This window comes from Paroedura picta, chromosome 6 (assembly GCF_049243985.1).
Source record: "Paroedura picta isolate Pp20150507F chromosome 6, Ppicta_v3.0, whole genome shotgun sequence".
Lineage (NCBI taxonomy): Eukaryota > Metazoa > Chordata > Lepidosauria > Squamata > Gekkonidae > Paroedura > Paroedura picta.
This window is the reverse complement of record NC_135374.1, coordinates 95554850-95581602: the sequence shown is the minus strand read 5'-3', so window position 1 is coordinate 95581602 and position 26753 is coordinate 95554850. Positions and strand designations below refer to the sequence as shown.

General features: G+C 44.2%; 1 long non-coding RNA gene across 1 annotated transcript in view; it reads right to left on the bottom strand.

Annotated features, from left to right (window-relative positions):
• LOC143840739 (uncharacterized) overlaps positions 1 to 26753 on the bottom strand; it is a 113171-nt gene that overhangs the window by 32727 nt on the left and 53691 nt on the right. The window contains exon 6 of the long non-coding RNA XR_013232364.1: positions 24312 to 24462. This is a non-coding gene — a long non-coding RNA (uncharacterized LOC143840739). The remainder of the gene's footprint in view (positions 1 to 24311; positions 24463 to 26753) is intronic.

Sequence of the window (26753 nt, the reverse complement as noted above, 5' to 3'; positions counted from 1 at the left end):
CTTGGTTGCAATCCCGCCATTCATTGTTAATTCTTTATAATTGGTCTTCTGGCCACACTGTTTCACACACGCTGATTATACTTCTTACTGTTCTCCAGATTTTTGCACTTGAATCAACCTCTCCTTCTTCATTACTTTGCCATTTGGGGTCCATGAAAAATAATTAGGGAAGGAACTGTGTCGCAAAGACATTTTAAAAGGACATGGCAACAACAAAATGGTGGGGTCTCACCAATAGTATCACTAGCCACACCTCCTGCTTGCATCAATAATATTCTTCCAACACATACCAGATTTTCTTTGTTGTTCTCAAGTTATGGCAATCCTGTAAAAGCAGGCTGAGAGAGTGCTGAGAACTGGGTGACCTTGGACCAGTCACAGTTCTCAGAGCTCTCCTAGCCTGCTCTTTACATTCAGAGGTGCCTACCTTTAGCATTTTAAATGAAATTGTTACGGTATATTGGAAGGGTAAATACAACACTAGCATAATCGGTATGTGGAGAACCAGATTTGATTTCCCAATCCTTCACATTCAGCCAGCTGGGTGACCTTGGGCTAGTCACACTTCTCAGAACTCTCTCAGCTTCCATTTTACGTTTTACATGCTTGCCTCTGTGTAGCACCCCGGATGTACCTTGATGCTCTCCCTTCCAGATACTGACTGGAGCGGACCCTGCTTAGTAGTAAAGCGCTGACAAGATTGAGCGATCTAGGGCTATACAGGTCAGGAGGACACTAACTTTAATTCCATTTAAAGTAAGAACAAACCAGATTTGGCAACAACAAACCAGGTCTGGAAAAGTTAAGAGGACACCACAGAACTGAAAAGTCGGCCATGGGGCATTAACTGCCTGGACAGTGACATTCCAGACAAAATGGTCAGTGTGGGATGATACAGTTTATAAGATGCCAGCCAGCCAGTGGAATAACCCCCTGGAATGAATGGGAGCAATGCCCTTCACTGCTCAGGCTGTGCTCTTGTTCACTTCAACAAAGCAGGTACAACAGCATTTCCAAAAAGAAAACTGTGCCCTAAAATTTTAAATAAGTAATGATTACTACCACAACGCTCTTGTTTATGCCCTGGCGGCTTAAAGATGCTATTTAGATGGAGTTCTGCAACTGCAATGGTTCCTTCCAGCTATTTTTAAACCTGTGCAAGAGAATACAAAGGGCAGGTAGGCACAGTTGTGAAGATCAGTGATAGCTTCAGTTTTTCCTCTATGTCCAGGAGACAGACCCTATCACCTCTATGTGTACAAAGCCAAAGGGCTTCCAAGGAGAGAGAGATACAGAGGTGGTTTCCCATTGCTTGCCTCTGCATCATGACCCGAGATTTCCTTGGAGGTCCTTCTAGGTCTGTCTCTGCTTAGCTTCCAAGATCTGACAAAATCAGGCTAACCTGTGCTGTCCAGACCAGTACCCTGCCAGTTAGGTCCACAGGAAACCAGAAAGCAGTACTGTTCCTTTCCCATCCCTGGATGGAAAGATATCTGTGCCTCATGACATTTTCCCTGCAGAGAGAAAAACAGCTCGGGGGGAGGGGGAAAATATTGGTGCTTGGTCTGAGATTCCCTGTCGAGTTTTGAGTTGAAGAAATTTCGTCACTGGGAAAGAAAAAAGTCTCTTAGCCCGCACACGCACACAAACACAGCTTTTGAAGAAGTTCTCAAGTATCTGTCAAATGTTCAAGTGGCCCCTATTTTTCTCTATTAAAAAACAGCAACTCGTCTTCCAGAAAGGAGCTGCTGACTCACATGTTTTCTAACGCAACTACGTTGCCTCTTAAATAAACCGAAACACATGAAAAACATGACCAGGATAATATATTTCAACAATACCTTTAAAAAATAAACAACTACTTTTTCTAGGCATAAAGACAGCAGCATAAACAGGAATTTTGAAGATCGTTGCTGTTCTAAAGCTGCCACTGAATTTATGTGCAATAAGCTACACTCAGATTCTGCACGGATCCAGTCCCGTGGACAAACTTATTGTGCCATCTCAGGCCATTCTCTTCATGCAACGCCAAGGGACTAACCAGCCAACCAACTGAGCTAGTTATTCGGAGCCGCTGCATGTGAGCCTTCCAAACTCCTGCTGCAAACAAAAGCTCTAAACTTAGCCAACAATGCAAAAAAGCATCCTGACGCCCATTCCTTGGGAGTTTTTCATTCTCTTTTAGAATCGCTCCCTGCAGTGACAACCTCATTGGTTGTGACTGATCTGCAGGCCCACACTTTGATTGCTGGCAACTTTTTGTGTCTCCCTTTACCAGGAGCAACTATTTTATATGCAAGCCCTCTATCTGTGACTTCATCATATCCATGTCCTGCCACCAGATACAGAAGCGCTTTTGTTCTGCCTCTTTTCATGCTACAAGAGGGTTTTCTTTTTCTTTTCTTTTTTTCCTCCTAAGGGTCGCTTCTTGTTCTGAAACATGAAAATGTGTGAAGCATAAAACTCCAGCTGTGAATACTTACCTCCCTGCCGTGTTAAAAAGTTCAATATACAAAACACCTGGTTTCAAGTAAAATGTACATCAAGATATATGGCAATGAGACAGATTTAATATACCCCATGGGGCCCCGAGGCAGTTTCAAAATTAAAGGCACAACACACAGCCCTCCCCCAAAACGCGCCGTTACCTTCTCACAAATAAGAAACCTGAACCTTGTATACGGTTGAAGCAGAAGTCACAAGGAAAAGAGACACAGTGTGGTGGGGGTGGGTGGGGTGTTGTCATGTAAATGAGAGGTGAACTACAAAAGACAGGGTACACCCTGCACAAATGGGTTTGTCCTAAGTCCGCTGAATCCCTTGGCATGCTGGGAATGAGGGGGGGGGAATGGAAGGTGCTACCATACAAGACTTGGAGAGCTGACAGAGCAAAAGAGGAAATGTTACTTGTATCTAAGGCAACTTTTCTCAACCTTTTTACCATTGAGAAACCCCTGAAACATTCTTCAGGTTTCAAGAAACGCCAGAAGAGGCACGATCATGCAGAATATGGCTGGAAAGCATAGCTGTGTACATGCCCACCCGAAACCCCATTGCCTCCAGGCCACCATTGGCCATTTTGGGAGTGGGAGGGAGTGTCAACATGACCATAGATGATCATATCCCCAGATAAAAATTTAACAAATTTCAAAAATAAAATAAAAAATTCACTCCTACCCATTCAGGAAACCTTTACAGGGCTGTCAAGAAACGGCAGAGTTTAACAAAATCCTGGTTGAGAAATCCTGATTTATTTTATTTCAAGCACAGTTCCCAAACTGTGTACATCGTCTGTTAAAATAGTGATAAAATTTCTGCTGTACCACTTTGTACTTAAACCCATGTATGTGTTGAGTACGGGATCCATATTCCTGGGTCTGCTTTCCCTGTGGTTCTGTTTACATAAGAATGAAGGCACCAGTAGGCCATATGGGATCAAGTCAACAGCATTATGCTTGGGGCAAAATACAGAATACACGTGATGCAAGTTGGGGCCTGTCACACCTAGGACTGGTGTAACTCACCTGGAGAATATTGTGTTGCTCCATGTGTCTCCAAATGTTGCAAGAGGAAAGGAAGCACCTTGGGCCTCCCTCCTACTCCTGTGTCATTTCCAGAGGAAGTCCTTCTCTTGCAGCATCTGGAGACACACAGAACACAACAAGAGTAGTTCCATGAATCCTACATGTAACAATGAGTCAAGTTGGGCCCTCATCTCCGTACCCATGTCACAACCTTGGCCAAACTGGCCTAATCTCTTATTGCTACTATGGTTCCTCCACATCCCGATTACTTTATTCTTTTGTGACTGCAGATGTGTGGGAAGTGACCATAGTGTTTGGGAGAGGTATTGACAAGGTTCAAGCATGCAAAGGAGCAGAGCACCAGCTGCTTCAAAGATCAACAGCTTTACTGAGAACCGAAACGACTTTATAAAGAGAGAGAGGAGAGAGACAGAATCCCCACAGTTTGACTGTTGTCCTTCTTATGGGAGGCAAAAGAGAAGGGAATAAGAGGAACCAATGGCTACATTTCAAAAAGTGAATTTCAGGAAAAGAAATTCCACTCTGCAAAAATACCCTAATCCTTTCAATAACTGACATTGCCTTCTTGTACCTGCGCATTTCACCTAATTGATCATATATGCATTGAAGTTTTCAGCATCCCAGGGCCTTTTCGCACAGGGATCTTTGTTGCAAATTGTTTGCGGAATGAAAAATCGCCATTTAAAATAGTGGAATTCGTCGTTTTGCACACCTGGCTTTGTAGTGGAATCAGTTGCGTTTTTTAGCGTTTCCCACAGGCTTCCGGTCTCGGCAGAAATCGCTAGAAAGGAAGCGCTATTGCCAAGCTCGTCCCGCCCCTGGCCGTCAAGCAGCCAATGGGCAGCCGTTAGCATGCTCCCAAACAGCCGCTTTCCCTTTAAGAAAGGTTTTTTAAAAAAAAACAGACCCATAGCAACGAATCTGTGTAGATTCGTTGCTACGGATAGACCCATCCAGCTGCCTAATGTGAGCTGTCGTTTGATTGTATGATCGTTTGCACGCTGCCTCGAGTGATAAAAAAAAATTCCCCCCCCCCTTCTCACGGGCTCGATTTTCGGCTGAATTAATGTGTAAAAAATAAAGGGACTTTATTTCAGCAAACGGGCTTTTAAGTGGTTTGTGCTTAGTGACTAAAGGTGAAGGAATGAAGCCAGGGAAGCCTCTAAACAGAAAGAGGCTCGCCGGTGCGTTTATCCCCGCTCGCTCCGAGAAAAAAAAATGGCGATCGCTTCGCCGGAAGCTCAGAGAAGAGAGCCAGGGGGAGGGACTTTGAAGAACCAGCAACAATGGTAACGCATAGGTCTTTAGCGCTAGTGTTGCAGATTGGTTGCAGGAGTGTATCGCTATCCGGAGGGTGAATCCACTTTTCTGGATTCCCCTGAAAGCGCTAAAACGAAGCGCTGATTGCTGATCGGTTTCAGGAGTGTTGCAGATTGTCTACGACGTCGTGGGTAATGCCAAATTAGTAGCGTTTTCAATTAGCAACCATTGTGCTATTTTTAAGCCGTGGGAAATGGCCCCCAGTACTTCAGGGAGCCACAATTTTTCAGGTAACAATCAAAGCCAAAAAAATCCAAATATTCACCCAATTCAAAGCCCCCCCCCCCAAATCCAATGGAGCATAAATGATCAAATCTAGCACATAGACCTCTCACTCATGTTGGGTGCAACACAGCCTGAGACAGACCCCTAGGCAAGAATGTTGTGAGCTTGGCTAAAGGGTCAGATCATAATTCTACCAGTTATGACCAGCTACCTAACATTACTTCTACCAGCTAACTGGCAAGTTAGGCAGAGGGTACTTCAGAAAGACCCCAAGTCTCTGCCTGGATGAAGTGATCTTTTGCACTGGGAATTTACTAAAGCAAAAAGACTTGTAGGAAATAACACTCCCCCCCCCCCACCATCTCCCCAATTCATAGTTGAAAGACTACATAACCAGACGGAACTGGCATCTGGTTATGCACGGCAGATTTTCTGGTAGATCATGCAATACAGAGCCCTTATGCTTCAAGAAACTGGCATGCCACAACATTAACATCAAAGGGAGGAACACCTTGGCATCAGTCCTGCCTGCATCTCTAAGGACAAGTCAGGGATTAGAGGAAGAAGGCGCTTGTTCATATTTAACCAGAGGTCCCGTAAACCCAGCACTGCTCCCATGGCCATCTCTCCTTAACCCACGCAGTATTCTGACACTAATTGCTTTTCAAACATTCCCAGTGAGAGTTTTTTGCTTTCCCCAAAAGAAGAACAAGAGTCATTAAAACGAACTTGCTGGGACTGCAAGCACACCAGAGCATGTATTATTAAAGCGAGTTTTCTTAACCAGCTTCCAGAACAGAACTTGGGCTGGACGTGCTGAATTCGGGAGGATGCCTTCATAGGCATATCTTGTTTCATATTCCTATCTGATCTCTGTTGCCAGCGCTCATCGTTTGATTTTGAAGACCCTCCTTAGTATTGCTCCAATTTTATTTTTATTTTTGCTTGCTCATTTCCAACCACAACATTGGGGATTCTGGCAGCGTTTCAACATTCACTTGAACCAGAAATGCTTGCATTGCTTTGTAACTGGGGGGGAATGCGTTGGAGTTTTAAAGAGCACCTTCTTCAAATTCACAAGGATAGTAGAAGCCACATCAGAATTCTGTTTATTAGTTTGTTCCTTGCATTTATAAAACAGTGGTCCTTGCGGAATCGTAACATTTCTAGGTGGTCTTTCACCCAACGACTGACTAAAGGGACGTTTAGATGAAGCGTTAAATGCAGGTTGGGTTACAGATTCCCTCAGTGCAACTTGTGTTTAATGCATAACTTACTTTAGAATTGTCTCCCGAGCATGGCACAACTGCAGGAGGGGGTTTCAGCCTCCCTCCCTTTCACCCAGCATGCTTTTGTTAGTAGAAAAGGGACAAGAGGGTAGTTGACTTACTGCCAGTTCCAGTTGTCTGCTGGGCACTCATGTTGTATCAACAGTGAGTCCACCAGTCCTCCCCTCATACCTCTTTCCTGATAGTGACAGCCTGTGGGATGGAAGGGAGGAAATGATGAAGACATTCCTGCTGCTCTGTGCATGTGGGAGCCAAATTTTCCTCCTCTCACTGTTTTTAAGGTAAGTGCTGAGTCACATGTTAAACATGAATTTGGCTGGAGTCTCCCCCCCCCCCATATATTCTAATCAGCCCCTAGATTAAAACCCTATTAGTTTTAACAAGGACCCATTATGCACACATTGGATAATGCACTTTCAGTGTGTTTTCACATCTGGATTTTCACAAGTGGAACAGAATAATCTACTTCTAAAGTGCATTATCCAATGTGTGCGTAATGGGCCAAGGTGGCAGAATCATGTGCCTCCACAACAATTCTAGGTCTGTGTCCCATGTTACAAAGATTCAGGAGTTCCTTGCCTATCAGGTATGGACCACAGCATGGGGAGAAGGATTGCTTAAGCCTCCTCTCCACATGCTGTTTTTCTGCCCAGAGAGAGACAATCCATTGGGAACATCTGAAGGATCAGCAGCTCCCACTGGGGAAACGTAACATGTAGCCATGAGTAGATCCTCCAGTTCTCAGCAGGCCTCTGAAAACATTTCAAGTCAGGACACACTTATGAACACATATGAAGATACCTTATACTGAATCAGAATGTTGCTCCATAGCGGTGGTTCCTCTCCAGAGCCCCAGGCATTGGTATTCCATGTCACCTTCTACCTGCTCCTTTTAATTGGAGATGCAGGGAATTGAACTGGGGACCTTCTGCATGGAAAGCAGAGGTTTTTCTACTGAGCCACAGCTCCTCCCCTAAGGACACTTTCCTTATTTGCCCCATTTCTAATCCAAATTGGAAGATTGCTTGGTTGGGTGGTATGGAATTCCAGACCGTGTCTTTGTAATGTCTAAAGCAGCTCCTCGTTCCATAGGTTTATTTGTTCAATTAGTATATACCTCACCATCCCCATGGTAGATTACTAACATTTAATTCATGGAATTATCCCCAAACACTGCCATCAGTAGAGCTGCTATCAAATTTCAGGTCAAATGAAATTCAATGAGAATTCGAAAGCTCCTGCTCAGACTGAGTAGAATTTCAAGGATGTCCACACATTCTCAATTGTGGCTTGCAGCCTACAGGTGACTTCCATTGTCAAAATGGGTGTAACTCAGAAACTGCCATGCCGAAGAGCCTAGCGCTAGGAAAAGGCCATTCTATCCAAACTAGATTTCCCACTAGGCCTGAAAGCTCCACTCAGATAACAGATAATCTGCAATGGAACTTCACTCGAACGTGAATAAATATAGTTTTCATGGCGACATGCTCCCAAATCTCTTCTCCCTACTTGGTCTGATCAATGTCACGGAGCTTTATCCATTCGGGATGTTCTTAAAGTCCCCTGCAAGGAAACAAGAAAGCACGGATGCTATTTTTATCCATGCCAACTGCAATTTACTTGCCACTTAAGCCAATCAAATAAGCACCAAATCACATTTTAGTTGTTATCAACAGTTTCATAGGATGCAATCCAAATCAGTAAATGATATGGTAAATATATTAGAAAGTCAGGCTGGGGATCAAGCGTGGGGACAAAAATGGATATACTTTATAATGCTCTGGAACTGAGACACACAACACAGCCTGCAAGCCATTTACCATGTTGTGATCTATTTGGGTCATTATAAAAGAAAATAGATGTTTTTCTTTCTTTCAAGGAAGTGTGCACAGGACAGGACTGTGTGTAAGAGTGTACAGAAGCAATGTTACACATTTCCACCAGGCCCAGAGACGGGATGATTAAGCCTTGTTAGTTAAATCAGCCAATTGCCTTGGGTGGCACTGCTGCTATAAAATAGCTTTCCAAAACAGGTCCTGCCAGCCCATTTTGCTATTTAATTTAACTGAAATGTTTTGCTGCAGGAGACTCTTTAAAGCTGATTTTTGTTTTTCTTTCTGGACGGCTTTACACTGATGTGTTTTGAATGTTCTTTTATAGACGCCATCACGTGGCACCTTGGGTCCGTGTGAAGTGGAAAGGCAGTTTATGAATTTTAAAATAAATGAAGAATGACAGTAGTGGTTCTTCGGGCCCAGTCCCCAGGTGATACAGCTGTGCCATACAATGTCTGTCTCACCACATTTTGCGCTACTGATGTGAAGCCCCCTTTATTTGAGTACAGAAGCTCACACGACTGGCTCATTTCTTTTTACAAATAGGGGCCATTTTACACAGTCTAGGGGTGAGCGCTTCGGTGCGGTTCGGCCACCCTGGCGCTCACTGAAGCCCAAGGTGGCCAATGCTGAGGTGCCAAGAGGAGGGCCTGTAAAATGGGGCTCTTCCACCAAGCCTTCATTGAGGTCAATGAAATAGCCACCCCAACTAGAGCCCTCAGGCCCCTCCCACCACCAACTGCACCCAAAAGAAAACACTCCTAGAGGAATTACAGTTATACAATTAAAAAAATTTCTCATATACAGAGCTGTCAAGTTTTAAAGGTCCTACTGTTTAAAATGTTCCAAGTTCTGCTGTTGGAAATATTGTACACTCATGACGTTACCTTTGTATTGTACCAATCTTTCATTGTGAACCGCCCTGAGCTGCAAGGGAGGGGGGTATATAAATGTAATAAAACAAAATAAAAAATAAACTAAAAATAAAATAAAAGCTGGGCACCAAATACTGATCTTAGATCACAAGGGAAAACACCTAAAATTTTGAAACGAACTCTTAAAAACACTACGGTATTTATATATTTCCCACTTTCATCAAAGAATCTGACTTTGGGCCTCAACTATCTAACACAAAAATGTAGGCACACAAGGCCCCCCCTTTTTTGTTGGAACTAAACTACTCTGGGCCTAATACATTATTGGGTTTTGAAAGAACCTTCCCCCTTTAAAAGCACCACCCTTCATAGACAAATCACCAGGACACCGTAGCTCAAGACTATGTGACACACACCAGCTACCAATTCTGTCTATGGGAAATTATTAATGGAATGAGCCGGGCTGGGGGGCTAAAACTTATTGAGATGTGCTTCCACAGAGGAAGGAGACTAATTGAAATAGACACCCTGATAAGAGGCCCAGTCTCTAAAGAGTCCCAAGTCTCAGCTGCACTTCTGTCATCAATTTTTGATACGCTAACTCTTTTCTATTAAACCTGCTGACAAAATTTACTGATCAGGAGCTGTTCTTCGGAAAATGGCTCATTGACAGGAAAAGGAGATTGGGGTGGGGGGGGGGAGAGAAATGGAAGCTTTTAAGACCTCCTCCCCCACCCCTTAATCTGAGAGGACATTATCAGTCTGTCCGGGTGTGTGGGTTTGGCGTCGTCTGGGTAGAGAAACGCACAATACATTCTATGTGAAAGATGCAAGCTGATCTCAGGTTAGACAAGGCCCCTTCCACCCGCTATCAAGGGTGGTAAGGCAGCAGAATTTCCCAAGTTCCCTCATGCAATATAGGCCAGCCATAACAGAAGCACCCTCAGCTTAAGTTACCTGAACTCTGCTTTGCTCTTATCAACCAGCTGAAAATTGAAGGGTGATGAAGAATATCTTTTAAAAAAATGATTTTTTTTTACACAGGAGAGTTAGAACAAATTCTTTCTAGCTCAACAGAGAGAACATTTTGTTTAAACTAATTTTCTTTGGAGCCCAAGTAAAATACATGGAAGATTTCTGAGGGAATGTTTGGAAATACACAGGATCCGAGTCTCTTCAAAAAACAAACACTATAGTTTCTTGCAGACTTAGTTCAGTCTGAGCCAATTGAATTCTGTGTGTTTAGAATGGAATGACTCTGTGTATATCAGATAGACTTGTGCCATTAATTTTATTAATGCTATATCGTATTAATGTTTGAAAGGGTAGCTGTCCTTACACTACATGTGCTTCATATGCTCTCAGGTTTAACTCACAATGTTTCAGTATGTATTCAAGCATGGAAGCTAGGGTTCTGTTCAATTAATTATTATCATTCAATGAATTAGCTCTGAAAAAGTGCATAAAGCAAATAATACAATGGATAAAATCTCCAGGTGCATCAATATATTCAATATATATTCAAGATTCATGTATGTGATTCAGGAATTCAATAATATCTGGTGCAAACCATTTTTCATGCCATATTCAAACCATTGTATATCATGTAAATTGCACATTGCACACCATATGCATTATACACACCATTGCCTAGATTGCTTTAGCTTTGTAACATTAAAATGATCTGCCTGTTAAGTTCTGAGAATTCCAAGCTTTCTTTCTTTTTTTTTTTTAAAGTAGAACTCCTGCCCATTTCATTGTTGGGACAACCTTTTCCCTGCTATCTCCACAAGGAAAAGGGTTACACAACACTTTTTAAATGAAACATGGGAATTCAGAGAACCCAATATATATTGATCATTATGATGTTACCATGTTGTAGTAATCTAGCAATTGCTGATTTTAAAAGAACCATGGAGCCTCAGAGGAACAGGGTGAAGAAACAGTTGGGAAACCCACCATCTGTAAGCCTCCTTGCTACTGCCACCGGAAAGTTACGCTCTACCATCACCAACCAGCTAATGATCCCTGGCCCTAAAGAAGCCTGCCGGCCTCTATCAGGGCCAGAGCCATCTCTGTCCTGGCCCGCACCTGGTGGAACGAACTCCCAGAGGAGATCAGGGCACTGACAGAGCTAAAACAGTTCCGCAGGGCCTGCAAAAGGGAGCTCTTCAACCAGGCATTTGGATGAGACCAGGCACAACCAACAACATCTGCAGGGCCCCTGGCCCCTCCCCCCCCAGAAAACTATCAAGGCATTCTGTTCCTGGACCTGTTTGTATTATTACTGTTTAATGTTGTACTGTTACCCTGATATTATCAGTTAATAATATTAATGTTATAGTTATTTATATTTATGGTTTCTTGTATAGTTCTCAGTTTCATGTAAACCACCCTGAGCCTTTGGGGAGGGCGGTATATGAATGAATGAATGAATGAATGAATGAATGAATGAATGAATGAATGAATGAATGAATGAATGAATGAATGAATGAATGAATGAATGAATGAAAATTATCACGTGGAAGAAGATCCTGCAGATGTGCAACACGATCATTTCTAGAACACTTTATATTAAGGAAACCACATTTGAAACATTTGCCTCAGGTTTAATAATAGTAAATTATTTTCCTCCAGGATGATTATCCAGGAATGTAAAGCCCTTGGAATACTATAAAGAGCCAGCTTGGTGTAGTGGTAAGCCGGATTTGAATCTGTGCTCCCCCTCATGCAGCCAGCTGAGTGATCTTGGGCTCGCCACAGCCCTGATAAAGCTGTTCTGACCGAGCAGTGATATCAGGGCTCTCTCAGCCTCACCCACCCCACAGGGTGTCTGTTGTTTATTTCAGAACACATAGATCAACTATTGTTTTTCTCATTAGTTGTCCTCTTATATTAGGGAGGGGGGGAGGTAACCAAGTGCATTGCTTTTTCTATGGCCAACTCATGCGACCCTATCAGTGCTAAGGCAGCATATAGGGGTGCCAGCTCTAGGCTGGAAAAATCCTGGAGCTGGGAGAGCAGTACCCTGGGGAGGGGAGGTACAACAGCAGGGTACCATGCCCCATATTCTATCCTCTGAAGCTTCTCTTTTCTCCATGGAAACTGAACTCCTTAGTCTGGATATCAGCTGTAATTGTAGGAGAACTCCAGGCGTCCTGTGGAAGCTGGCAAGTCTATTCATTTTATCCAGTACAATGCCCTGGGTCGTGATGAGTGGAAAACTTGCCCACTGATGGCAACTCTCCCTGGTCCGGCTTCCGCGCAACAGTTCAATACGATGCTGCTATACCAGAGCATCCTCGCCCATCCAGACGGCAGAGTCAGTAGCACTGTCAGGTTGCAGAGGACTTCTGGAGACCCCGTAAGGTTTACAAGGCCCAAGACATTCAGGGGCACCTCTGCATAGGAACCAAGGACTTCCTTAGGAGTCCCCCTTCCTGAGCCGTATGGAAGGGCGGTATAAAAATCTAATAGATAAATAAAGTACTAATCGGGTCTGATCCTACTTAGTTACAAGATCTGCCACGATTTGTGTAGGCCGGGAATCCAGGTCAGCGACCCTTTGCAGAGTGAAAACATAACTTTCCCCCATTTTCCATCACAGTCAATAGAAGTTACTGACCTAAAGTTTGGTAGCCCTCCATATGCAGTGGAGACCTGGCCTGCCTGTAGCTGTCTATAAGCCGGCTTTACCAACATTTTTAATCTCTAAAGGTTTAAAAGGGAATAGCTCACAGAATGTGTGCAAACCATTTCTTTCACTAAGAGAAACTGGGGAGTTTTGCAAACAGAGCTCTCGCCACGCTTTTTATCACATTTAAACTGCAGTGATAAAAGCTAAAACAAAGGCAGACAAGTTGGTTCTTGCATTAGGGTATTAAACATGGATGCTCTTGGGTTTAGGAGAGTATGAGCAAAATGCTGACATGTTTCCCCCCCCCCCTCCCTGCCATTTCCAGATGCATTGTGCACCCCACTTCCCACAGTAATTATTCCCTCTCTGTCCCCTTTCTCTGAGATCCTGGGCTGGCAACTGATGCTCCTGGTTGCCAGTTTACCCTCATAAGTGAGCAGAAAAAACAGCAAGGAGGCAGCCACTGCCACTCATAGAGGACTGGGTCAGTGTTCATGATGACTCCTAGCCACTGGTGGTTTTGACTTCCTCACTCATGCCAGAGTACTTCCAGGTGGACCTGTATCGTGTGTATATGGGGATTATGGACACCACAGATCTGCAAGCAGTATAAGTGGGGATTGTTGGGACTTGGCTGGATCCTGAGTCCCTCCAGAGAAACCAAGTTGCTGAGTAACAGTGTGTTTTGAAAGTACACAGTTATTGGTTAGCTTTGAGGATGAGGCATAGATCTAGACTTATAGCTCTTTCAGGTTTAAAAGAAAGTAATCTTTACTGGAAGAGCCTCTTGTGGCGCAGAGTGGTAAGTGGCTTAAAGGCTGTCTGAAAGCTCTGCCCATGAGGTTGGGAGTTCAATCCCAGCAGCCGGCTCAAGGTTGACTCAGCCTTCCATCCTTCCGAGGTCGGTAAAATGAGTACCCAGCTTGCTAAACTGTTAAACTGTTATAATGTAAACCGCCCTGAGCCTCCGGGGAGGGCGGTATAGAAGTATGATAAATAAATAAATAAATAAACGGTAATGACTGGGGAAGGGACTGGCAAACCACCCCGTATTGAGTCTGCCATGAAAACGCTGGAGGGTGTCACCCCAAGGGTCAGACATGACTCGGAGCTTGCACAGGGGATACCTTTACCTTTAATCTTTACTGGGAAAGATTATTTACAAAATATATCATACTCATCTGCTGCAGTCTCCTTACTGAAGCAAAGCACAAAAACTTGAAGAATAGTTATAAAAGCAGCACGTTTCAGCTACAAGCTGAAACGTTTCAGCTAAATCTCACACATCAGAGGATGGAGAGAGCTAAACCTAATGGCGAACATTTCTCCTCCTTGCTAGCAGAGCATACACACTTCGCTCTTCTTTTTCCTGAAGAAAGAGAAAATGGGTGGGAGCCCAGTTTAAGCAAAGGAATCCCCCAGAGCACATTCTGGGGACTTACGCCTGCACATGGCTGCATTTCTTACCACTGACATCCAGATACCACTAGTGAGTACACAGGTGCAGCTTAGTTGCTTAAACAGCTTAACAACAGCCCTTCAAGGCTGACTTCACCAAATTACCTGCTAAGTACAATTCCAACGTGGGGTTGCTGAAATTCAGGAACCTCTAGCCATAGCCCAAGGATGTCCACCTGGACTTGATTGAAAGATGACACTGAATGCACCTTCAACATCTCTTATTTGATTGTTTCAGGATAAAAGTTCTTTCCCCTTCCAAACCTGTCACGTATCAATCAGGGAAATTGCCTGAATTTTACAGAGTATAATTAGGAGCTGCTCTGACTTTTACTGGCTAGAGTGGAGGGAAACTACCACTCATGCAGGGCCACGCATTTGCCATGGAAAATGGTGGCACAATTCCCATTCATTTTAATAGTCTTGGATTGTACCCAAAAAAATACAGAAAGAATTTAGGCATTTGGCACTGTGTCATCTTCTCTGCTAGACTGGGAAGGGGGGTGAGGGTGGGGGCAGAAAAGCAAAGCAATTAGATTTGTGATATTACTAGCAAAAAAAAGTCTACTAAAAACATCATCAGATAAATCAATCAGAAAGAAACAACAAACAGTGACACATGAACATCAACTAAAAACAATCTGATTTTGCAAGGAATGCCACAAGTCCAGCATCCTGTGGCGTGTGGATTTCAAAATGTTCCGAGTATTTAGACTGCTTCAATTCCATTGACGTCAATGAGGCTTAAGGACAGGATGGTGGACTCAAACTCTGTCCCACCGTACATGAATGTTATGTGATAACAGTGACGGGGAGCAAATCCTCAACCAAATTATAATGAATTTTCAGGTCAGTGAGTGTTTAGAGGCCAGAAAAGTGTTTTCAGCCTTACGCTTCAAAGACCAGTAATTTCAACTCAAACACTTATTATGTTCCAAAGCCCCATTTTCTAGCCTAGGTAATCATTTTTGTCCCACTTTCAATAAGTAATTTCTTCCTTCCAATGAAATAAAAGTTTTCTTTCATTAAAAATCATGGCTAAACTCCATCCCATAACGGAACCGTTCGGAAAGGTTGGCTTTATTTTCTCTGTTCTCTTTCTTTTTGCAGGAATGTGCACTAAAGTGAAAACTCAGATTTATCATTTAAAATACAGAAACATTTATTCCTCATCTGGTCTATGTACAGACAGGGGTTAATTACTACATCATCACCATCTGAAGGACAGGATTCTGAGCTAGTTCCAAGGACAGGGAAAAATAAGAGCGTTTACAGATAGTTAATGAAGTTTTGGGTCTGGGTCCTTCCAAGCCGTGTCTGTAATTTAATATATCGTTCCTGGTTTCTCAAAGGATTGTCTTTTGGGGTTCCTGCAATGCAGGAGGTCTCTCTTGGACTCAGAGAAGTAGCTGACCTGTTCAAGTTGCATGGAAGTGGAACATGTGCCTAACACATGACACGAGGGTGAGGAGGCATCATGCTTGTGAAGAATCTAATCATCGGGGCTGAGACAGCAGTTTTGGCATCCATGCGGTTCATGGATACTCACATCTAAGGCATGTGAGATTACTTCCTACATGATGCCTGCGGAAAGCCAATGATTAATATCTTTGCAAAGTTTTAAAAGCAGCTGCCCTGCACAGAAGGGTCCTACCGACTCCAGATAGGGCAGAGAAGCCAAGTTTCTATCAGCACAGACCTTTACTTTTCCCTTTCTCAAATCTGTGGTTAGCTGCTGACGGAAAAGAAAACACGGCTGACAGAGGAGTGAATTACCACCTGCGCAGCCTACAACTTTCCCCTTTGATGTCAACTTCAGAGAGCACAAATAATGTACCTGACAGAGCTCTCTCAGTGCACTTCAAACAAATTAAAAAGCCACCAGTTGAAACAAAGCAAAATGAGGGGGGGATTACATGAGGAAACACCCACCGTGTTTTTGTTGGACACCAGCGGGCAACCTTGTTCTCTACTAATGTCCCTAGAAAGCCCGTTAGAAAGCTTCATTAAAACAATTGAGAATTAGGTTTGCTTCTCATTGGGGAATGATAATTTCTTAATTTTCTCAAGTCTGGCCTTACAATAATGCACAGCCACTTGTGGGTAGAATTGAACACCACTGTCAGTTTTGAAGCCAGGAATCTATTAACTTGATTTGGTACTAGGAATAACGGTGGGAAAGCCCCTTCTCTCGTTTTCTACAACACGCACACACAAATACACCATTAAATATTAATTTAAACCATAAAGGTTATGATCATTTTAAAGGAAGGAAGGAAAGAAGGAAGGAGGGAGGGAGGGAGGGAGGGAGGGAGGGAGTGATAGCTTGGCTAGAAGCAGGTACATAAAAGGGAATTTCACTAGATGCAGCTATCGCACCCTGGTATGACAAGCTTCACTATAAATATCCAGGATTTCTTTCCTCTTTTGACCCCATTGTACAGTGGAGTTCCCCAAAATGGTGCCCATCAGTGCTATGGTGGATGGAGCCATTGCAAGACAGGGCTTGTTATTGGCTACCCTCTAAAGGGTTTTCCAATGGAGGATCAAGAGTACCTGGGATTTCCTTACTTGGTGTGCGGTTCCGTTCCCAGTTCAGGCTTTCTTTATTCCCAGGAGGTAGGAGGTATTCTAGTCGGCTGTACCTCCTGCAGAAGCCATTTGGGATTTGGCTTCATCTCCTGTGGAAACCATTTTTGGGGATGGTCCTTACTTACCCTCTCAAAATTCCAAATTTTGAGCCAGCAACTCAGCATGGTGGACTCTAATCTGGAGAACCAGTTTTGATTCCCAGCTCCCAACCTTGGGCTAGTTACAGTTGTCTCAGAACTGTCTCAGCCTTATCTACCTTACAAGGTGATGGTTGTGAGGACAAGATGGCGCTCCTCATGGGAAAGGAAAGCAGGGTATAAAACTCAACTCTTCTTCATATGTCCCCAGGGTCAAAACCTGTTGAGGACCTCTGTTCTACAGAATGACTACAAAATATTCCTCCTGCAGCCTGGGTGCCAAGGAAGAGGGGATCTCGGAATATGATGGTGAAGGGGGGGGGGATCTTAGAATGTGATGGTCCTTCTGCTATCCCACAAGACTGAATGCATTGTGTGCTTTGCAGTGCCATCCTAAGTAATGTTATGCTCTTCTAAGTCCATTTAATTGAATGCTACTGATAGTTTCATACAATGCTCAGATTGGGTCTTGGTAGTATGATGATAGGCCCAGAACAAATCTTGTCTGGGGGTCATGTAGTGATTTTTAGCCTTCGTAATATAATACAAATAGAGTATTTGGTACCAGATAACAGACCACTAATTTATTGAACACCACATTTAAGAGCCAATAAATGCTTTAATTAATTCAAGACATCACACATGTTCTTTTCATCATTCAGTCTCTTCAATAGCCATTGCATAGATTGTAGCTTGGTGAAGTACACCAATCTCATTTGCACACATGGTTTTTCAACCAGCCTCGCAAATCAATCTTCAAATGTTACTGCCCCATAAGCAACTTAGTTGTTTGTAGTCTGAAAGGGGGAAGAAAGAACACTTCTTAAAAAATCTTCCCCTTCTCAGTTGAAATCGGCAACCAAGCTGAACTGGGATGACCATTTGTAAGCAGGCTTTCTCTTTCATTTTTTTGGCAGGTCTTAATTCACATTTCCAGGTCTGCTGTCTCTCCCATTTAGGCAACAGCCCTAACGCTGGATGGTTAGACAAACTGCCACACAGCCTATCCTAATCTTTTCGGCAACTGCGCTGGCCCTCTGAATAATTATATGGAAGAGATGAAGCACTACGATTGCCTCCACTTTAAATGTGACTAGTGATTTATGTTACCTCATATCTGACCAAGGGTTTTGTGAGCCTTTTTTGATAGTAGGCATGGCCCATCCTTCCACTGGTGGTCAGCTTCCTTCCTTTTATAAGCCCCATTAACATTCCTGTGGTTTCTATTTTTGTACACAGTGGCTTCCACAGAAGGGAAAGTACTCTGGCATTATTTAATTGAAGTTCAAATCCTGAAGAGGGTGAAGCTGTGGCAGGCCCGGGACAGTTCTCCTTGCCGTAACCAGAGCAATAAACATTAGGGTGATAAGTCAATGCAGAGAAGCCCAAAGTTGAGACAAATCTGTATGTACACTCATTTCTAATTAAGTGATAAAGTCACAAATTGCAGTTTAAGGTCTGATAATTCCCCCCCCCCCAATCTCCTACCCCTCTTACTGTTACTTCTGGGAGGTTTAATTGCCACAGCCAAGTAATAAAACTGAAACCACACAAATAGATGTATCTGGGAGTAAAACAAAGGGACCCCTTTGTGCTAGTCTGGAACTCAGATTGCCTTGCTTAAAAATTATCTGTCATCTATATACTGTATACAAACATGAGCGCGCACACACAAAGGAGGAGAGATCTCGCCTAAATTACTTAGGTCAAATTCAAACACTTAGAGAATCCAAAGAACGTCTGTCTGGGTGATGGAAAGTACTGATATTTTGGTCTCGTCCAATTCTTTCTGCTAGCTTCTTTTTCAGAGATACCGCCCTCCCAATTTTGTAAAAGATATACTTAGGCTCAAGACCATTTTTACCAATTTAATATTTCCAAGAGGGGTCTTTTGTAGCATACCTGACGATTAGGGGATCAAATCTGATATCGAAACTAAATGAAGTGAGGTTTCTTGTATTTTTCCATTAGAAGAAAATCCTCATCTCAGGCTTTCGATGAAAGGTATGCCTTGATAGCTTTGCATTCCTAACTATATTCTCTCTTGGATTTACTCACGCTTCAGTCCCATTGAAACCAATCACTGCGTTCTTGGTCTAGCCCTTCTAAAATATCAGGGAATCAAATAAAACCCATGAGATCAGAATAAATAAAATCCAAACTTTTTCACATTTCCATTGCTATATACGTAGGCCAGCCTTTCTTAACTTTTTTACCATTGAGAAACCCCTGAAAAATTTTTCAGACTGAGAAACCCCAGAATCATAGAATCATAGAATAATAGAGTTGGAAGGGACCTCATGGGTCATCTAGTCCAACCCCCTGCACTATGCAGGACACTCACATCCCAATTGCTCATCTACTGCAACCTTCCACCCCTTTACCTTCAGAAGTGGCATGATCATGCAGAATATGGTTGGGGAGCATAGCTGTGTACCCACCCACCTGGGGTCTGCCCCTCCCCAGGCCCATCATTGGCCATTCTGGGGGGGGGGGGACAGATCAACTTGACCATATATGGTCATATCACCTGAAAAATGTTAATTAATTTAAAATATATATACATTAACTAATTCCCACTCATTCTGGAAACCCTTCCAGGGCTGTCCAGAAGCCCCAGGGTTTCTAGAAACCCTGGTTGGAACAGTCTGGCATAGGCTGTGAAAATAATTAATTTAGGATTATCTGTACCCCAATCTGAACTGTTTGCTCACTATTGTGAGCAAATCTGGGTGTTTTACTGTAGTGTGATACATTTGAGGAACCAATTAAAACTTCTGTCAGTTCAGGAACTGACTGTCTGCAGGAGTCCAAATATAATGGCCCACCACAAATTAAATTTGGACACCTTAACTAGAGCCTAATACATCACAATAAATCTTCACATCTGATAAACAGCAGTGACCCACGTATGGTGGTATGTATTAGGATATGCAAGAAATCAGGCAGAAGTCAGCAAGCAAAGTCTGTAATAAAGGAACTTTCAAGATCTCAGGCAGAGCGAAGATCCAAAAGAAAGCCTTTATTAAACAGAACAATACAACAGCTAGTACATGCCAAGACTCAATGAGCAAACATCTTGGCAGAGACAAGGATACAATAGACATTAGGGTTTACTTACAAGGGGGAGCAAGCATGGGAGGGGGCATGAGGGATCAGGATGGCGGGAAACGTACAGTATTTGCTGCCGTATAAGACTACTTTCCCCCCATGAAAAACATGCCTCCAAGTGGGGGGGGGGTCGTCTTATACGCCGGGTGCACTTCAGTTGGGATAGACATAGCTGCCCATAGTGGCCCATAGTACTGTAATGTAATGTAACAAACTCTATATTTTGAGTGGAAATGTTGGGGGGTCGTCTTATACGCCCAGTCGTCTTATATGCCAGCAAATACGGTACATATGCAAAAGTTACAAAAGTTCCCAGCTGAGCCAGATGGCCCAGCTTTGATCTAAACTGTTCCTCCTGTTGAGTCTCCAGTGAGACTGGCAAGATCACAACAGGTAAGGGTGAAAAGGGAACCCTGCCTAGGACAGCTTTGAAATGCAGGGACTGCCAGGAATCAGCAAAGGGATTTATGGTTTTATGACAACTGGCCTGGAGAAGACCGGGAGACTGCTATCAGAGGAGGGGACATGAACCAAGATTCATGACATTCTATACCACCCCCTCATGGTTGGTCATGATTTGTAGTGACTCAAAAGCATATGCACTTCCTCTCTGCTTGCCTGCACAACAGACAGAACAGTTTGCATGATTGACTGCAGAACAGAAAAATTAGTCAAGACTCTCGCTTCTCTCTTTCTATATAAAGTTGTTTCTCTTCACAATAAAACTATTTTATTCTTTTAAGCAGCTTGGTGCTGCATACCTCTTTGCACACCTTCACATGCAGCCAGCTGGGTGACCTTGTGTCAGTCAGAGTTCTCTCAGAGCTGTCCCAGCCTCACCTGCCTCACAGGGGCCTTTACCTCATGATGGCTGCAGCCTGGTGTTTTCTTCAGGGCTGGTTGCCCTACTTCTTCCTGGCTCCGCATGGGGGAGTCTTGGGCCTGGTATACCTCATCCACAATGGAATTGTGCCTCCGCACATGGAAGACATGGGGCAACATGGGCCTGGTATTTGTTTGTTTTTTCATTTTTAAGAATGTGGTATTGCAGTCCACCACAATGAAAGAAAATGGCCCCAGATAGCTCCACGGTACTGTGCAGTGCTGAGGAGCCTCCTAGGTCCGTTCCAGGATGCCGTTGTTAGGGGAGGAGCCAGGCCAGGACGGCATGACTCTTCCCTGCCACACGGGCCTGTCCCGACCTTGGCCCCATTGGCGCTTGGGGCAAAAAAGGGAACATGGATATATCTGTGTTCCCTTGCCATGGGGCAACAGAGGGCCTGAGTTGGGCCACGCTTGGGACAGCCCCAACTCACCACCAACATCAAGAGGGACCAGGAATTTGCCCTACCACTAGATGAGTGGCAAGGTGGGGCTAATTCCCAGTGTGGAAATGGTCAGGGTGACTGTTGTGGGGAGAGGAAGCATAGGTGATTGTAAGCCACTCCTTCAGGTGGTAAAAAGTAGGGTACAAAACCCCAGCGCTCTCACATTCAAACTCCGCCAGTGGTATGTGAGGAACAGTGCTGCTTAGCAGGCCAGACTTTGTGTTACTGATTTAAATTGCATGCCAGGTTAGCAGGTTGGCCAAAGCTATACTGTATATCAGTAATGATTTATTTAGGTAATTTCTGGGCTGCTTTACTACCCAAAAAGGTCAAAGCAACTTAAATCAAACGAAACACTACGGTAGGGAATAAGAACAACCAGAATGCTATCACTAGCCATCTGAAACACCCACAAGACTTCTACAGACATGGTTCAGATGAAAACGATCACTCCCTAAATGGACAGCATTTTATAGGCTTTCTGAAAAAGAGCAGTCAAAAAAGCCCTTCCCATAGGCCCCAACCAGATTCACCGCAGTCAAGTACAAAGCAACTCCTCACATGAGTGGAGACAAACCTTTGGAGCTCAGTCAGTCCTTTAGGTCATTGGTCTGAATTTACAACTTTCCAATCAGTCTCAACCATGTACCAATAATACAGCAACATAAATGAGTCACTCACACTGGAGAAATATAGAAATCCCATCCGTCTTAAAAGAAAACAGTACATTATTTCTCTGACTGCTGGAGTCTCTGCTCTGAGTTTCCATTATTCCACAATGAAAGCACATCCCGAACACAAGGGGGTAGACTCCTCTGTGGATGTGCTCGTCCAATGAGTCTGTCAGTCAGAAGTTTCAGATGGGTCATTGGTCTCCTACAGGGATTGAGAGCACCACAGAGCACCTTCATTTTTGCTCCTGTTTAGAAAGGCCTGCTGCGAGTGTTCATGCAGAGTGCGCAAGAGTGCCACAACTTCTGTCCCTTTTTTTCTTCACAATACATGTGGAGAGGAGCAGCCAGATGGTGAAGGGCAGTAACTCTTGGACTGATTATGCACAGCAGCAGCCATGCCGAGCTGTTACTAGATCTTTGAGTTGGGGTGGCATGCCCCACTGCTCCCGTGTATGCATGGGGGAAGGAGTCCGCCAGTGTATGTGGACTGCCCCGGTGTAGTACGTGCACACACGCCACCAGGGCTGGAAAGCCTGGTGTGCTACCCGGCAGCGGCAGCAAAGGGGGAGTAGGGGGCATGGGACCCCACTGCAAGATGGCAGGAGAGCAGCGTGCTGCTCGCCCACCAAGGTGGGGGTGGGGGAATGCCCCGGCCAGCTCTGTAGCTCCGTAGATCTGACAGGGGCATGTGGTGTCGCTGCAGGGACACTGTAGGTCTTCCAATTATGCACAGTGCTGACCCAACCTAGCCCTGATGGTGCCATCTCAGGGAACGTGGGAGAATCCGAGGGCCTGAGTCGGGCCCGGATGGCAGCAACATCAGGCATAATCGGGGATTAGCTACGCAGCCCTGTTGCTACCAGCCCAGGCATTCTACCCCATGCATAATCAGTCTTGGTGCTGCCAACAGGTTCGTAGTCCTTCCACTTCACAAAAGTTCTCCTTTATCTTTTCTTTCTACTCATTCACTTGGCTTGGCCATTCTTACTCTTGCCAGTCAGTGCTCCAGGGCACCATGTGCACGCATTCCCTGAGAAGGCTCTCTTTGGTTTTCTGTTCCCTCCATCTACCCAGTCTGGCTCCCGCCCAGTTTCATCCATCAGGCGTCTAATGCTCTCCGTGATGCTTGCACATAAAGTCCTTCCCCCCACAATCTGACCTGTTGCAGGGAGGAGGCTTGCATAATACAAACATGTGTTGGGAACACAGGACAACTATCAGGGGTGGGCATAAAGTTTAGTGTGTTGATTAGGAAGGGAGGTATCTCTGATCCTTCTCAGCAAGCTTTTTATGCACTATACTTTATCACCCAATGCCTGCAGTGATTTTCCTGTCCTTGCATCTCATGGGCCTCTTCTGCATGATGGAAACGCTGATGAAAACTCACTACATACATCGTTGTTTTTCTGATCTCTGCACAGAAGAGTGAATTTACTCCGCAAAAGTGATTTTGCTCTGCATGGTGAACTGCCTCTTTGGTGCTTTAAGCGTCTTTTAAGCGTTGTTTCTGAAAGAGGCTTTTCACCGATTCATTTCTCTCCTGCCTGCCTGAGACGACCTATTCGCCATTCAGAGAAGCTCCTTAGTTATGCAGATTAGTTACTGCATTAGAGAACAAAGCAGAGTTGGCAAAACAACAGGGGGCAGGGCTAGGAATTGTTCCATGCAAAGAGCATTGCAACGTAGTTTTTCAACAGACTATATTCAATGCAGAACAACGATTGTAATATAATAAAGCGGTCTAAACTGGTGGTTTTTTAAACTGTTTTATCTGGCTCCATGCAAAATACCTCATGGTCTGCTTCACTCAGCTGTGACCTTGACAACTGGAGAAGTCATAAGTTTGGGTCTTCCTCTGTCTTTGACACTAATGTCACATGACATGCTTTCTGTCCTGAGTCTCATGCTATCTATCACTCAGTGATTAAAAGTGGATCCTGAGTCTGAAAAGTTTGAAGGCTGCTATGTGAGCAAGTAAAGGTGATTCATTGCAAGCCTAATTAGTTTATTACCATTCCTAAGGTAACCTTTCTTACTTTTCTACATTCCAAAAAATAGAACTTCTTAGCCCTTAGAAGTCTGGTAATGCTGACTCATGGCATTGTAATTTCTGACTCTCCGAAGAGGTATGAAATATATGCAATTAAGATATCACTTCCCTCTTACAATTCAATTTACTGCAGATTAACTGGGTGAGAAATCTAGAATTCAATAGGCCTTACTCTCAAGCAAATTGTCTAATTCCAATACCTTATACTTATTAGGAGAGGAGAGATTTCACTTACTAGTTCTTTCGTTAGCAGGTCCTTGATGGGCAGCTGTTTTTCATGGAGAGGGCGAATCTGAATTCCTTTGCAATCTCTTTTTTCCCCTCACATCTGAGCTGCTTTTCCAGAGTAAGAAAACACCAAGCTCTCGAAGGTCTCATATTAGCAGCTAAACAGATAAGGTATTCAAGTCAAAAGAGCAATTTAACAGACCAGTGCTTCTGTGAGTCAGCCGAGATTGCCTTCTTGGGGGGTGTCCCAGAAGGATTTGGGGTTAGCTATTTTAGTTTTGGTTTTGACTGTATATAAATGTTTAAACAAACAAACAAACCGGAGTCCATCCCGCCCAATATGCATATTATTAAAATACTAAATATCAATGGAAGCAAGGCTTACTGAAATCAACACTTCTGAATAAGACTAATTAGGGTCAGATTGTTGGTACAGCAATGAAGAACTAGAATGTGAGTCACAAGATAGCTGATGTTTGCCATTGCTCAGAGACAGGGTTGCCAGATCCCCCCTGGCTGCACATGGTGGTGTAGAGTTGCCATATTCAGGGCAGAGTCTGCACTTATTTTGTTTATTCCATTGTCAATCCTGTTGAATTCAGATCGATTTGATCAGATTTGATCAGATCCTCCCCCCCCCCCATTGAAACAGGAAAGTGTTCTGCACATGGTTAGGGTAGTTCAGAAGGGAGGGAGCCAAGCCTCTTTCTTTCTTTTCTTGAAGGGGGGAGAGGAGCCCAGCAGGGAGGCTCTTTCTTTACTTGGAGTGGGGGGGGGGGGGAGAGGACTGAAAAAGGCAGAGGAGGGAGGAAAAAATCCAAGACGGACAGAAGTTGAGAGAAATTAGGGGCTTCTCCTTTAAGGCAAGCTTGTCAGATGGCCACCTTTGGGAGTCTCTACCACGGAGGTAATCCGAATCTTGAAATATTGAGCATTAAAAGCACTCTAAGATATCGCACAATAAAGGTAGGGTCACTCCGGAACAATCCGTCTTGCTGCAGAAAGAAAATTTAAATCGCCCAAAATCAAAATGGAAATCACATTCTGTGTAAATGGCAGGGACTGAATCGACCTGGGATTGCAATAAAAGCTCCATGCAGTTTACACCCAGGTTGGGAAGCTCCTGATTTGGGATGGAGCCTGGGGAAGACAAGGAACCCAGGAGGCTACAATGCTGTAGAATCCACCCTGTAGAATTCCACAATGCTGTAGAATCCATTTTCCTCAGAGGAACTGATCTTTGTAGTTTGGAGATGAGCTGTAATTCTGGGGCATCCCCAGGACCCACCTGAAGGATGGCATCCCTACTCACTAAAGGTTTCAGCACACCATCCCACAAACTCTCTTCTAGTTTACTCTCTCATTGTTTTCAAGACAACGTGGGATCATCAATTCAATAGTCTTGTACTTCAGTGATCTTTTCTTTCTGTGACTCAGGGATGAAGCATGTTCTGATTCAGTGGTGGAGCATCTACGTGGTACTCAGAAAATCCCAGGGCTAATCTCCCACTAAAATTATCAGGTACTAGTATGGGATAGGGAAGACTTTTGCCTGAGTTCCTGGAGAGCTGCTGAAAGTCAGAGCAGACAGTACTGATCTTAATCGACCAAATGGCTGACGCAGCATTGGCAGCTTCATTTGTCCTGCACTTTACACATTTGGTTTATTTTTAGCATCTTCATGAAATATGCTGCTACAATTACAATAAGAAGGGGCAGGTAGGGGGGGATAATAAAATGCATTGCTTTAAATTCATAAATAAGAAGTTCGCAAAAAATGGCATCTTAATAGCCTCTTTGGAGGTGTTAGAATTATGTGATTCCAAATAAAACAAGATTCCTAGGTTTTCTGGTACTTGCTTTATTTTCACACTCTTTTGATCCCTATGTATAATCTGTACACCGCCCGTGGCGCCGCGGGTGCCACGGACTAAATAAAACAGTAAGGGGTTCTGGGGCGGGATGTGTCCGGGATGAGGAAGGGTCCGGATTGGACCCTTCCTCATGACAGACAACCGGAGGGACCAAACGGCAGGCGCGAAGCGCCTGCCGATTGGTCCCTCCGATTCCCAGCCCCAGCAACTGCGAGCCGCGCTCAGCGCGGCTCGCAGTTGCTCCCGGCCTGACGCGGTGAGAGGCGCGAAGCGTCTCTCACCGCGTCAGGCCGGCCCCAAGGAAGCCCCCGCCGCAAACACAACACAAGACTCCAGCCGCCGAGAAGCTGCAGAAAAAAAAGAAACACCCCCGGAGGAGCCTTTCGCCGCTAGCGCGACGAGAGGCAGCAGAAAAAAAAAACCCCTGTAGGAGCTCCAAGCCGCCGCGCCGACGAGAGGCAGCAGAAAAAAAAAAACCCTGTAGGAGCCTTTCGCAGATCCAAGCAGCAGAAAAAAAAACCCCTGTAGGAGCTCCAAGCCGCCGCGCCCACGAGAGCTAGCAGAAAAAAAAAACC